This window comes from Balaenoptera physalus, assembly GCF_965194825.1.
Source record: "Balaenoptera physalus genome assembly, contig: HAP1_SCAFFOLD_620, whole genome shotgun sequence".
Classification (NCBI taxonomy): Eukaryota; Metazoa; Chordata; class Mammalia; order Artiodactyla; family Balaenopteridae; genus Balaenoptera; species Balaenoptera physalus.
The window spans coordinates 205,515-221,989 of NW_028126128.1; the positions used below are offsets into that span (position 1 = coordinate 205,515).

Below are 16,475 nucleotides of genomic sequence, written 5' to 3' on the forward strand. Positions count from 1 at the left end.
CATTGAGATGACAGGTTTCATGGAGCATTGTGATGAAAGTGATCATGGATCTTTGTGATGACAAGAGTCCTGGAACCTTGTGATGACACGGTTCATGGAGCATTGTGATGACAAGGACCATGGCGAATTGTGATGACATCTGTCATGGGGCAGTCTGATGACAGTGGTCATTTACAATTGTGATGAATGGTATCATGGAGGACTGTGATGACAGGGGCCATGGAACATTGTGATGGCAAAGGCCATGGAGCATTGTGATGACAAGTGTCATGGGACATTTTGATGACATTGGCATGGAGCATTATGATGACAAGAGTTCTGGGGCATTTTGATGACAAGGGCATGGAGCACTGTGATGACAGGGGCCATGGAACTTTGTGATGGCAAAGGCCATGGAACATTGTGATGACAAGTGTCATGGGGCATTTTGATGACATTGGCATGGAGCATTATGATGACAAGAGTTCTGGAGCACTTTGATGACAAGGGCATGGAGCATTGTGATGGCAGGGCACATGGAGCATTGTGATGAAAAGGGCAGGGAACATTGTGTTGACTGTGTTCATGGAGCACTGGGATGAAAGGAGCAATGGAGCATTGAGATGACAGGCATCTTGAGGTATGGTGATGACAGTGGTCATGGAGCACTGTGATTAAAACATCATGGAGCAATATGATAACAGGGGCCATGGAGCATTGTGATGACAGGTGTATTGGAGCGTTGTGATGAAAATAGTAATGGATCATTGTGATGACATGTGTCCTGGAACACTGTGATGACACGGTTCATCGAGTATTTTGATGACAAGGGTCATAGCGAATTGTGATGCCAGGTGTCATGGGGCATTGTGATGACATTGATCATCTAGGAATTGTGATGAAAGGTATCATGGAGCACTGTGATGACTGGGGGCATGAAGCATTGTTATGAAAATTATCCTGGATTATTGATATGACAGCAGTCATGGAGAATTGTGATGGCAGGGATTATTCAGCATTGTGTTGATAAGGGTATGGACTATTGTGATGACAATGGTCATGGAGCAATGTGATGAAAGTTTTCATGGAACATCGTGATGAAAAGTGCCTGGGATCATTGTGATGATCAAGGCCATGGAGCATTGTGATGACAAGTGTCATGGAGCATTGTAATGAAAGCTTTCATTGTGCACTGTGATGACAAGTGGGATGGAGTATTGTGATGAAACTGGTCCTGGAGCATTGTGATAACAAATGCCATGGAGCCTTTTGATGACAGGCATCATGGAGCATTCTGAAGAAAGGGGCCATGGGGAATTGTAATGACAATAGAGAAAAGTGATGAAAATGGTCAGTGAGCATAGGGATTAAAGTGGTCATTGAGATTTGTGATGAAAAGTGTCATAGAGCATTGTGATGACAAAGGTCATAGAGAACTGTGATGACCAGGGTCATGTAGCATTGGGATGACACGGTCATGGAACATTCTGATGACAAGAATTCTGGAGCATTGTGATGACATAGGGCCATGGAGCATTGTGATGCCACGGTCATGGAACATTGTGATGACAAAATTCTGGAGCATTTTGAGGAAAAAGGCTTGGAGCATTGTGATTTCAGAGGCCATGGAACATTGTGATTGCAAAGGCCATGGAGCATTGTGATAACAAGTGTCATGGGACATTTTAATGACATTGGCATGGAGCATTATGATGAGAAGAGTTCTGGAGCACTTTGATGACAAGAGCATGGAGCATTGTGATGACAGGGCACATGGGGCATTGTGATGAAAAGGGCCATGGAGCATTGAGATGACTGGCGTCTTGAGGGATGGTGATGACAGTGATCATGGAGCATTGTGATGAAAGAGATCATGGAGCAATATGACAACAGGGGCCATGGAGCATTGTGATGACAGGTGTATTGGAGCATTGTGATGAAAACCGTCATGGATCATTGTGATGACATGTGTCCTGGAACACTGTGATGACATGGTTCATCGTGTATTGTGATGACAAGGGTCATAGCGAATTGTAATGACAGGTGTCATGGGGCATTGTGATGACATTGATCATCTAGGAATTGTGATGAAAGGTATCATGGAGCACTGTGATGACTGGGGGCATGAAGCATTGTTATGAAAATTGTCCTGGATTATTGTGATGACAGCAGTCATGGAGAATTGTGATGACAGGGATTATGCAGCATTTTGTTGACAATGGTATGGACTATTGTGATGACAATGGTCATGGAGCAATGTGATGAAAGTTTTCATGGAACATCGTGATGAAAAGTGCCTGGGAGCATTGTGACGATAAAGGCCATGGAGCATTGTGATGACAAGTGTCATGGAGCATTGTAATGAAAGCCTTCATTATGCACTGTGATGACAAGGGGGATGGAGTATTGTGATGAAACTGGTCCTGGAGCATTGTGATAACAAAAGCCATGGAGCATTGTGATGACAGGCATCATGGAGCATTGTGAAGAAAGGGGCCATGGGGAATTGTAATGACAATAGAGAAATGTGATGAAAATGGTCAGCGAGCATAGTGATTAAAGTGGTCATTGAGAATTGTGATGAATAGTGACATAGAGCATTATGATGACAAAGGTCATGGAGAACTGTGATGACCAGGGTCATGTAGCATTGTGATGACACGTCCATGGAACATTGTGATGACAAGAATTCTGGAGCATTGTGATGACAAGGGTCATGGAGCATTGTGATGCCACGGTCATGGAACATTGTGATGACAATATTCTGGAGCATTGTGAGGAAAATGGTTTGGAGCATTGTGATTATAGGGGACATGGTGCATTTTGATGACATGGGCAGGGAACACTGTGATGACAGGTGTTATGGAGCAATGTGATGACAAGTGTCATGGAGCATTGTGATGAGAGGGGCCTTGGAGAATTGTGATGACAGGCGTCATGAGGCATTGAGATGGCAGTGGTCATGGAGCATTATGATGAAAGGTGTTATGGAGCACTGTGATTACAGGGGCCTTGGAGCATTGTGAAAACAAAGGCCATGGAGCATTGAGATGACAGTGGTCATGGAGCATTGTGATGACAAGTGTCCTGGGACCCTGTGATGACATGGTTCATGGAGCATTGTGATGACAATGGTCATGGTGAATTGTGATGACAGTGTCATGGGGCATTGTGATGGCAGTGGTCATCTAGAAATGTGATTCAAGTTATTATGGAGCACAGTAATGAGAGGGGCCATGGAGCATTGTGATGACAAGTGTCATGGAGCATTGTGATGACAGGTGTCATTGAGCATCGTGATGACAAATGCAATGGAAATTGTGATGAGAGGTGGCATTGGGAGTTGTGATGAAAGGCGTCATGGAGTACTGGGATTACAGGGGCCATGGAGCATTGTGATATCAAGTGAGATGGAGAATAGTGATGACAGGCCTCATAGAGCATTGTGATGACAAGTGCCATTTATCATTTTGATGACAGGGTTCATCAGGGATTGTGTTGACAGGGGTCATGGAGCATTGTGATGACAGGGTTCATGGAGCATTGTGATGACATGTACCATGGAGCATTTTGAAGACAAGATTCATGGAGCATTGTGATGACACGGGCATGAAGCATGGTGATGACAACAGATCTGGAGCATTGTGATGACAAGGGCATGGAGCATTGTGATTACAGGAGACATGGAGCACTGTGATGACATTGGCAGTGATCATTGTGATGACAGGGATCATGGAGCATTGTGATGACAAGTTTCATGCAATATTGTGCTGACACAGATCATGGAGCATTTTGATGAGCGTGGCCTTGGAGCACAGTGATGAGAGACGTCATGGGGCATTATGGTGACAGTGGTCAAGGGGCATTGTGATGAAAGTGTTCATGGAGCAACGTGATTATCGGGACAATGGAGCATTGTGAATAGAAAGGCCATGGAACATTGAGATAACAGAGTTCATGGAGCATTTTGATGACAAGGGTCTTGGAACCTACTGATGACACGTTTCATACAGCATTGAGATGACAAGGGCCAAGGCGAATTGTGATGACACCTGTCATGGGGTATTGTGATGACATTTGTCATCTTTCATTGTGATGACAGTGGTCGTGTAGAATTTTGATTAAAGGTATCATGGAGCACTGTGATGACAAAGGCCAAGGAATATTTTGATGACAAGTGTCATTGAGCAATGTGAAGACATGGGAATGGAGCATTATGATGACAAGTGTTCTGGAGCATTGTGATGATGAGTGCAAGGAGCATTGTGATGACAATGGCATGGGGCATTGTGATAACAGTGGTCATTGAGCATTGTGATTACAAAGACCATGAGGCATTGTGAGGACAGGGGCCTTGGAGCATTGTGATGACAATGGTCATCAAGAATTGTGATGACAGGGGTCATAGAGCATTGTGATGAGAAAGACCGTGGAGCATGGGGATGATAGAATCCATGGAACTTTGTGATGACAAGGCCATGTACCATTGTGATGACAAGGGCAGGGAACCTTGTGGTGACCGGGTTCATGGAGCATTCTGATGACAACTTTCATGGAACATTGTGATTACAGGGGTCATGGAGCATTGTTTTGCAAGGGATCATGGAGCAGTGTTATTACAGGGTCCATGGAGCCTTGTGAATACATAGGCCATGGAACAATGTGATGACAGGGGTCATGTAGCATTGTGATGACAGGGTCATGGAGCATTGTGATTACAGGGCTTATGGGGCACTGTAATGGCAGGGGGCATGGAGCATTGTGATGAAAATTGTCCTGGAGCATTGTGATGACAGCAGTCACAGAGGATTGGGATGAAAGGTATCATGCAGAATTGTGATGACAATGGTCATGGATCATTATGATGACAGGGGTCATGGAACATTGTGATAACAAGGTTCATAAAGCATTTTGATGACAGGGGTCATGGAGCATTGTGTTGGCACGGGCATGGAGCATTGTAATGATAGGATATCTGGAGCATTGTGATGAAAAGGGGATGGAGCATTTTGATGACAGGGTCCAAGGAGCATTGTGCTGACAATGGCATGGAGCATTGTGATGAAAACGGTACTGGAGCACTGTGAGGAAAGGAATCATGGATCATTGTGATGACAGGGGTCATGGAGCTTTGTGATGACAAGGGTCATGGAGCATTGTGATGACACGGTCAAGGAACATTGCGATGACAAAAATTCTGGAGCATTGTGATGAAAGGGCATGGAGCATTGTGATTAAAGGTGACAAGGAGCATTGTGATGATATGGGCAGAGAACTTTGTGATGACAGGGGTCATGGAGCATTGTGATGAAAAGTGTCATGGAACATTGTACTGACAGGGATCATGGGGCTTTTTGGTTAGCGAGGCCTTGGAGATTTGTGGTGGCAGGCATCATGGGGCATTGTGATGACAGCGGTCTTGGAGCATTGTGATGAAAGGTGTCATGGAGCACTGTGATTACAGGGGCTATGGAGCATTTTGAATACAAAGGCGATGGAGCATTGAGATGACAGGGTTCATGGAGCATTGTGATGAAATTGATCATTGATCATTGTGTGGACAAGAGTCCTGGAACCTTGTGATGACACGGTTCATGTAGCATTGTGATGAGCAGGACCATGGCGAATTGTGATGAAAAGTGGCATAGAGCATTGTGATGGCAAAGGTCATGGAGAACTGTGATGACCAGGGTCATGTAGCTTTGTGATGACACGTTCATGGAACATTGTGATGAGAAGAATTCTGGAGCATTGTGATGACAAGGGCCGTGGAGCATTGTGATGCCAGGTTTATGGAACATTGTGATGACAAAATTCTGGAGCATTGTGAGGAAAAAGGCTTGGAGCATTGTGATTAAAGGGACATGGAGCATTGTGATGACATGGGCAGGGAACACTGTGATGACAGGTTTTATGGAGCAATGTGATGACAGGTGTCATGAGCATTGTGATGAGAGGGGCCTTGGAGAATTGTGATGACAGGCGTCATGAGGCACTGAGATGGCAGTGGTCATGGAGCATTATGATGAAAGGTGTTATGGAGCACTGTGATTACAGGGGCCATGGAGCATTGTGAATACAAAGGCCATGGAGCATTGAGATGACAGTGGTCAGGGAGCATTGTGATGAAAGTGGTAATGGATCATTGTGATGACAAGTGTCCTGGGACCCTGTGATGACATGGTTCATGGAGCATTGTGATGACAATGGTCACGGTGAATTGTGATGACAATGTCATGGGGCATTGTGATGGCAGTGGTCATCTAGAAATGTAATTCAAGTTATTATGGAGCACAGTAATGAGAGGGGCCATGGAGCATTGTGATGACAAGTGTCATGGAGCATTATGATGACAGGTGTCATGGAGCATCGTGATGACAAATGCCATGGAGAATTGTGATGAGAGGTGGCATAGGGCATTTTGATGAAAGGGGTCATGGAGTACTGGGATTACAGGGGCCATGGAGCATTGTGATAACAAGTGACATGGAGAATAGTGATGACAGGCATCATAGAGCATTGTGATGACAAGTGCCATTTAGCATTTTGCTGACACGGTCATCAGGCATTGTGTTGACGGGGATCATGGAGCATTGTGATGACAAAAGCCATAGAGCATTGTGATGACAGGGTCATGGAGCATTGTGAAGACATGGGCCATGGAGCATTGTGAAGACAAGTTTCATGGAGCATTGTGATGACACGGGCATGAAGTATGGTGATGACAACAGACCAGGAGCATTGTGATGACAAGGGCATGGAGCATTGTGATTACAGGAGACATGGAGCATTGTGATGACATTGGCAGGGATCATTGTGGTGAAAGGGATCATGGAGCATTGTGATGACAAGTGTCATGCAATATTGTGCTGACACACATCATGGAGCATTTTGATGTGAGTGGCCTTGCAGCACAGTGATGAGAGACGTCATGAGGCATTATGGTGACAGTTGTCAAGGAGCATTGTGATGAAAGTGTTCCTGGATCAACGCGATTATCGGGACAATGGAGCATTGTGAATACAAAGGCCATGGAACATTGAGATAACAGAGTTCATGGAGCATTGTGATGACAAGGGTCTTGGAACCTACTGATGACACGTTTCATACTGCATTGAGATGACAAGGGCCAAGGCAAATTGTGATGACACGTGTCATGGGGCATTGTGTTGACATTGGTCATCTTGCATTGTGATGACAGTGGTCATGTAGAATTTTGATTAAAGGTATCATAGAGCACTGTGATGACAAAGGCCAAGGAACATTTTGATGACAATTGTCATTCAACATTGTGATTACAGGGGCCATGGAGCATTGTGATGACAACGGCATGGAGCATTGTGATGACAGTGGTCATTGAACATTGTGATTACAAAGACCATGAGGCATTGTGATGACAGGGGCCTTGGAGCATTGTGATGACAATGGTCATCAAGCATTGTGATGACAGGGTCATAGAGCATTGTGACGAGAAAGACCATGGAGCATGGTGATGACAGAGGCCATGGAACATTGTGATGACAAGGCCATGTACCATTGTGATGACAAGGGCAGGGAACCTTGTTGTGACCGGGGTCATGGAGCATTTTGATGACAACTTTCAAGGAACGTTGTGTTGACAGGGGTCATGGAGCATTGTGTTGAAAAGGAATATGGAGCAGTGTGATTACAGGGTCCATGGAGCATTTTGAATACATAGGCCATGGAACAATGTGATGAGAGGGGTCATGTAGCATTGTGATGACAGGGTCATGGATCATTGTGATTAAAGGGCTTATGGGGCACTGTGATGACCAGGGGCATGGAGCATTGTGATGAAAATTGTCCTGGAGCATTGTGATGACAGCGGTCACAGAGAATTGGGATGAAAGGTATCATGCAGCATTGTGATGACAACGGTCATGGATCATTTTGATGACAGGGGTCATGGAACATTGTGATAAGAATGTTCATAAAGCATTTTGATGACAGGGGTCATGGAGCATTGTGCTGACAATGGCATGGAGCATTGTGATGAAAAGTGTACTGGAGCACTGTGAGGAAAGGAATCATGGATCATTGTGATGACAGGGGTCATGGAGCTTTGTGATGACAAGGGTCATGGAGCATTGTGATGACACGGTCAAAGAATATTGCGATGACAAGAAATCTGGAGCATTGTGATGAAAGGCCATGGAGCATTGTGATTAAAAGTGACAAGGAGCATTGTGATGATATAGGCAGAGAACTTTGTGATGAAAGGGGTCATGGAGCATTGTGATGAAAAGTGTCATGGAACATTGTACTGACAGGAATCATGGAGTTTTTTGGTAAGAGAGGCCTTGGAGATTTGTGGTGCGAGGCGTCATGGGGCATTGTGATGGCAGCGGTCTTGAAGCATTGTGATGAAAGGGGTCATGGAGCACTGTGATTACGGGGGCCATGGAGCATTGTGAATACAAAGGCTATGGAGCATTGAGATGACAGGTTTCATGGAGCATTGTGATGAAAGTGATCACGGATCATTCTGATGACAAGAGTCCTGGAACCTTGTGATGACACGGTTCATGGAGCATTGTGATGACAAGGACCATGGCGAATTGTGATGACATCTGTCATGGGGCAGTCTGATGACAGTGGTCATTTACAATTGTGATGAATGGTATCACGGAGGACTGTGATGACAGGGGCCATGGAACATTGTGATGAAAAAGGCCATGGAGCATTGTGATGACAAGTGTCATGGGGCATTTTGATGACATTGGCATGGAGCCATATGATGACAAGATTTCTGGAGCATTTTGATGACAAGGGCATGGGGCACTGTGATGACTGGGGCCATGGAACATTGTGATGGCAAAGGCCATGGAGCATTGTGATGACAAGTGTCATGGGACATTTTGATGACATTGGCATGGAGCATTATGATGACAAGAGTTCTGGAGCATTTTGATGACAAGGGCATGGAGCACTGTGATGACAGGGGCCATGGAACTTTGTGATGGCAAAGGCCATGGAACATTGTGATGACAAGTGTCATGGGGCATTTTGATGACATTGGCATGGAGCATTATGATGACAAGAGTTCTGGAGCATTTTGATGACAAGGGCATGGAGCATTGTGATGGCAGGGCACATGGAGCATTGTGATGACAGGGCCCATGGAGCATTGTGATGAAAAGGGCAGGGAACATTGTGATGACTGTGTTCATGGAGCACTGTGATGAAAGGAGCAATGGAGCATTGAGATGACAGGCATCTTGAGGTATGGTGATGACAGTGGTCATGGAGCACTGTGATTAAAGACATCATGGAGCAATATGATAACAGGGGCCATGGAGCATTGTGATGACAGGTGTATTGGAGCGTTGTGATGAAAATAGTCATGGATCATTGTGATGACATGTGTCCTGGAACACTGTGATGACACGGTTCATCGAGTATTTTGATGACAAGGGTCATAGCGAATTGTGATGACAGGTGTCATGGGGCATTGTGATGACATTGATCATCTAGGAATTGTGATGAAAGGTATCATGGAGCACTGTGATGACTGGGGGCATGAAGCATTGTTATGAAAATTATCCTGGATTATTGATATGACAGCAGTCATGGAGAATTGTGATGGCAGGGATTATTCAGCATTGTGTTGATAAGGGTATGGACTATTGTGATGACATTGGTCATGGAACAATGTGATGAAAGTTTTCATGGAACATCGTGATGAAAAGTGCCTGGGATCATTGTGATGATCAAGGCCATGGAGCATTGTGATGACAAGTGTCATGGAGCATTGTAATGAAAGCTTTCATTGTGCACTGTGATGACAAGTGGCATGGAGTATTGTGATGAAACTGGTCCTGGAGCATTGTGATAACAAATGCCATGGAGCCTTTTGATGACAGGCATCATGGAGCATTCTGAAGAAAGGGGCCATGGGGAATTGTAATGACAATAGAGAAAAGTGATGAAAACGGTCAGTGAGCATAGGGATTAAAGTGGTCATTGAGATTTGTGATGAAAAGTGTCATAGAGCATTGTGATGACAAAGGTCATGGAGAACTGTGATGACCAGGGTCATGTAGCATTGGGACGACACGGTCATGGAACATTCTGATGACAAGAATTCTGGAGCATTGTGATGACATAGGGCCATGGAGCATTGTGATGCCACGGTCATGGAACATTGTGATGACAAAATTCTGGAGCATTTTGAGGAAAAAGGCTTGGAGCATTGTGATTTCAGAGGCCATGGAACATTGTGATTGCAAAGGCCATGGAGCATTGTGATAACAAGTGTCATGGGACATTTTGATGACATTGGCATGGAGCATTATGATGAGAAGAGTTCTGGAGCACTTTGATGACAAGAGCATGGAGCATTGTGATGACAGGGCACATGGGGCATTGTGATGAAAAAGGCCATGGAGCATTGAGATGACTGGCGTCTTGAGGGATGGTGATGACAGTGGCCATGGAGCATTGTGATGAAAGAGATCATGGAGCAATATGACAACAGGGGCCATGGAGCATTGTGATGACAGGTGTATTGGAGCATTGTGATGAAAACCGTCATGGATCATTGTGATGACATGTGTCCTGGAACACTGTGATGACATGGTTCATCGTGTATTGTGATGACAAGGGTCATAGCGAATTGTAATGACAGGTGTCATGGGGCATTGTGATGACATTGATCATCTAGGAATTGTGATGAAAGGTATCATGGAGCACTGTGATGACTGGGGGCATGAAGCATTGTTATGAAAATTGTCCTGGATTATTGTGATGACAGCAGTCATGGAGAATTGTGATGACAGGGATTATGCAGCATTTTGTTGACAATGGTATGGACTATTGTGATGACAATGGTCATGGAGCAATGTGATGAAAGTTTTCATGGAACATCGTGATGAAAAGTGCCTGGGAGCATTGTGACGATAAAGGCCATGGAGCATTGTGATGACAAGTGTCATGGAGCATTGTAATGAAAGCCTTCATTTTGCACTGTGATGACAAGGGGGATGGAGTATTGTGATGAAACTGGTCCTGGAGCATTGTGATAACAAAAGCCATGGAGCATTGTGATGACAGGCATCATGGAGCATTGTGAAGAAAGGGGCCATGGGGAATTGTAATGACAATAGAGAAATGTGATGAAAATGGTCAGCGAGCATAGTGATTAAAGTGGTCATTGAGAATTGTGATGAATAGTGACATAGAGCATTATGATGACAAAGGTCATGGAGAACTGTGATGACCAGGGTCATGTAGCATTGTGATGACACGTCCATGGAACATTGTGATGACAAGAATTCTGGAGCATTGTGATGACAAGGGTCATGGAGCATTGTGATGCCACGGTCATGGAACATTGTGATGACAATATTCTGGAGCATTGTGAGGAAAATGGTTTGGAGCATTGTGATTATAGGGGACATGGTGCATTTTGATGACATGGGCAGGGAACACTGTGATGACAGGTGTTATGGAGCAATGTGATGAAAAGTGTCATGGAGCATTGTGATGAGAGGGGCCTTGGAGAATTGTGATGACAGGCGTCATGAGGCATTGAGATGGCAGTGGTCATGGAGCATTATGATGAAAGGTGTTATGGAGCACTGTGATTACAGGGGCCTTGGTGCATTGTGAAAACAAAGGCCATGGAGCATTGAGATGACAGTGGTCATGGATCATTGTGATGACAAGTGTCCTGGGACCCTGTGATGACATGGTTCATGGAGCATTGTGATGACAATGGTCATGGTGAATTGTGATGACAGTGTCATGGGGCATTGTGATGGCAGTGGTCATCTAGAAATGTGATTCAAGTTATTATGGAGCACAGTAATGAGAGGGGCCATGGAGCATTGTGATGACAAGTGTCATGGAGCATTGTGATGACAGGTGTCATTGAGCATCGTGATGACAAATGCAATGGAAATTGTGATGAGTGGTGGCATTGGGAGTTGTGATGAAAGGGGTCATGGAGTACTGGGATTACAGGGGCCATGGAGCATTGTGATATCAAGTGAGATGGAGAATAGTGATGACAGGCCTCATAGAGCATTGTGATGACAAGTGCCATTTATCATTTTGATGACAGGGTTCATCAGGGATTGTGTTGACAGGGGTCATGGAGCATTGTGATGACAGGGTTCATGGAGCATTGTGATGACATGTACCATGGAGCATTTTGAAGACAAGATTCATGGAGCATTGTGATGACACGGGCATGAAGCATGGTGATGACAACAGATCTGGAGCATTGTGATGACAAGGGCATGGAGCATTGTGATTACAGGAGACATGGAGCACTGTGATGACATTGGCAGTGATCATTGTGATGACAGGGATCATGGAGCATTGTGATGACAAGTTTCATGCAATATTGTGCTGACACAGATCATGGAGCATTTTGATGAGCGTGGCCTTGGAGCACAGTGATGAGAGACGTCATGGGGCATTATGGTGACAGTGGTCAAGGGGCATTGTGATGAAAGTGTTCATGGAGCAACGCGATTATCGGGACAATGGAGCATTGTGAATAGAAAGGCCATGGAACATTGAGATAACAGAGTTCATGGAGCATTTTGATGACAAGGGTCTTGGAACCTACTGATGACACGTTTCATACAGCATTGAGATGACAAGGGCCAAGGCGAATTGTGATGACACCTGTCATGGGGCATTGTGATGACATTTGTCATCTTTCATTGTGATGACAGTGGTCGTGTAGAATTTTGATTAAAGGTATCATGGAGCACTGTGATGACAAAGGCCAAGGAATATTTTGATGACAAGTGTCATTGAGCAATGTGAAGACATGGGAATGGAGCATTATGATGACAAGTGTTCTGGAGCATTGTGATGATGAGTGCAAGGAGCATTGTGATGACAATGGCATGGGGCATTGTGATGACAGTGGTCATTGAGCATTGTGATTACAAAGACCATGAGGCATTGTGAGGACAGGGGCCTTGGAGCATTGTGATGACAATGGTCATCAAGAATTGTGATGACAGGGGTCATAGAGCATTGTGATGAGAAAGACCGTGGAGCATGGGGATGATAGAAGCCATGGAACTTTGTGATGACAAGGCCATGTACCATTGTGATGACAAGGGCAGGGAACCTTGTGGTGACCGGGTTCATGGAGCATTCTGATGACAACTTTCATGGAACATTGTGATTACAGGGGTCATGGAGCATTGTGTGGCAAGGTATCATGGAGCAGTGTTATTACAGGGTCCATGGAGCCTTGTGAATACATAGGCCATGGAACAATGTGATGACAGGGGTCATGTAGCATTGTGATGACAGGTCCATGGAGCATTGTGATTACAGGGCTTATGGGGCACTGTAATGGCAGGGGGCATGGAGCATTGTGATGAAAATTGTCCTGGAGCATTGTGATGACAGCAGTCACAGAGGATTGGGATGAAAGGTATCATGCAGAATTGTGATGACAATGGTCATGGATCATTATGATGACAGGGGTCATGGAACATTGTGATAACAAGGTTCATAAAGCATTTTGATGACAGGGGTCATGGAGCATTGTGTTGGCACGGGCATGGAGCATTGTAATGATAGGATATCTGGAGCATTGTGATGAAAAGGGGATGGAGCATTTTGATGACAGGGTCCAAGGAGCATTGTGCTGACAATGGCATGGAGCATTGTGATGAAAACGGTACTGGAGCACTGTGAGGAAAGGAATCATGCATCATTGTGATGACAGGGGTCATGGAGCTTTGTGATGACAAGGGTCATGGAGCATTGTGATGACACGGTCAAGGAACATTGCGATGACAAAAATTCTGGAGCATTGTGATGAAAGGGCATGGAGCATTGTGATTAAAGGTGACAAGGAGCATTGTGATGATATGGGCAGAGAACTTTGTGATGACAGGGGTCATGGAGCATTGTGATGAAAAGTGTCATGGAACATTGTACTGACAGGGATCATGGGGCTTTTTGGTTAGCGAGGCCTTGGAGATTTGTGGTGGCAGGCGTCATGGGGCATTGTGATGACAGCGGTCTTGGAGCATTGTGATGAAAGGTGTCATGGAGCACTGTGATTACAGGGCTATGGAGCATTTTGAATACAAAGGCGATGGAGCATTGAGATGACAGGGTTCATGGAGCATTGTGATGAAATTGATCATTGATCATTGTGTGGACAAGAGTCCTGGAACCTTGTGATGACACGGTTCATGTAGCATTGTGATGAGCAGGACCATGGCGAATTGTGATGAAAAGTGGCATAGAGCATTGTGATGACAAAGGTCATGGAGAACTTGGATGACCAGGGTCATGTAGCTTTGTGATGACACGTTCATGGAACATTGTGATGAGAAGAATTCTGGAGCATTGTGATGACAAGGGCCGTGGAGCATTGTGATGCCAGGTTTATGGAACATTGTGATGACAAAATTCTGGAGCATTGTGAGGAAAAAGGCTTGGAGCATTGTGATTAAAGGGACATGGAGCATTGTGATGACATGGGCAGGGAACACTGTGATGACAGGTTTTATGGAGCAATGTGATGACAGGTGTCATGAGCATTGTGATGAGAGGGGCCTTGGAGATTGTGATGACAGGCGTCATGAGGCACTGAGATGGCAGTGGTCATGGAGCATTATGATGAAAGGTGTTATGGAGCACTGTGATTACAGGGGCCATGGAGCATTGTGAATACAAAGGCCATGGAGCATTGAGATGACAGTGGTCAGGGAGCATTGTGATGAAAGTGGTAATGGATCATTGTGATGACAAGTGTCCTGGGACCCTGTGATGACATGGTTCATGGAGCATTGTGATGACAATGGTCACGGTGAATTGTGATGACAATGTCATGGGGCATTGTGATGGCAGTGGTCATCTAGAAATGTAATTCAAGTTATTATGGAGCACAGTAATGAGAGGGGCCATGGAGCATTGTGATGACAAGTGTCATGGAGCATTTATGATGACAGGTGTCATGGAGCATCGTGATGACAAATGCCATGGAGAATTGTGATGAGAGGTGGCATAGGGCATTTTGATGAAAGGGGTCATGGAGTACTGGGATTACAGGGGCCATGGAGCATTGTGATAACAAGTGACATGGAGAATAGTGATGACAGGCATCATAGAGCATTGTGATGACAAGTGCCATTTAGCATTTTGCTGACACGGTCATCAGGCATTGTGTTGACGGGGATCATGGAGCATTGTGATGACAAAAGCCATAGAGCATTGTGATGACAGGGTCATGGAGCATTGTGAAGACATGGGCCATGGAGCATTGTGAAGACAAGTTTCATGGAGCATTGTGATGACACGGGCATGAAGTATGGTGATGACAACAGACCAGGAGCATTGTGATGACAAGGGCATGGAGCATTGTGATTACAGGAGACATGGAGCATTGTGATGACATTGGCAGGGATCATTGTGGTGAAAGGGATCATGGAGCATTGTGATGACAAGTGTCATGCAATATTGTGCTGACACACATCATGGAGCATTTTGATGTGAGTGGCCTTGCAGCACAGTGATGAGAGACGTCATGAGGCATTATGGTGACAGTTGTCAAGGAGCATTGTGATGAAAGTGTTCCTGGATCAACGCGATTATCGGGACAATGGAGCATTGTGAATACAAAGGCCATGGAACATTGAGATAACAGAGTTCATGGAGCATTGTGATGACAAGGGTCTTGGAACCTACTGATGACACGTTTCATACTGCATTGAGATGACAAGGGCCAAGGCAAATTGTGATGACACGTGTCATGGGGCATTGTGTTGACATTGGTCATCTTGCATTGTGATGACAGTGGTCATGTAGAATTTTGATTAAAGGTATCATAGAGCACTGTGATGACAAAGGCCAAGGAACATTTTGATGACAATTGTCATTCAACATTGTGATTACAGGGGCCATGGAGCATTGTGATGACAACGGCATGGAGCATTGTGATGACAGTGGTCATTGAACATTGTGATTACAAAGACCATGAGGCATTGTGATGACAGGGGCCTTGGAGCATTGTGATGACAATGGTCATCAAGCATTGTGATGACAGGGTCATAGAGCATTGTGACGAGAAAGACCATGGAGCATGGTGATGACAGAGGCCATGGAACATTGTGATGACAAGGCCATGTACCATTGTGATGACAAGGGCAGGGAACCTTGTTGTGACCGGGGTCATGGAGCATTTTGATGACAACTTTCAAGGAACGTTGTGTTGACAGGGGTCATGGAGCATTGTGTTGAAAAGGAATATGGAGCAGTGTGATTACAGGGTCCATGGAGCATTTTGAATACATAGGCCATGGAACAATGTGATGAGAGGGGTCATGTAGCATTGTGATGACAGGGTCATGGATCATTGTGATTAAAGGGCTTATGGGGCACTGTGATGACCAGGGGCATGGAGCATTGTGATGAAAATTGTCCTGGAGCATTGTGATGACAGCGGTCACAGAGAATTGGGATGAAAGGTATCATGCAGCATTGTGATG

At 45.0% G+C, this 16,475-nt stretch overlaps 1 long non-coding RNA gene across 1 annotated transcript; it reads left to right on the plus strand.

Moving 5' to 3' along the window:
• Nucleotides 1-7,677: 7,677 nt before the first annotated feature.
• On the plus strand, nucleotides 7,678-14,365 carry LOC309653577. Its single transcript, XR_014259256.1, has 2 exons — nucleotides 7,678-7,727; nucleotides 14,274-14,365. It is a non-coding gene; the product is annotated as an uncharacterized lncRNA (long non-coding RNA).
• Nucleotides 14,366-16,475: the final 2,110 nt, after the last annotated feature.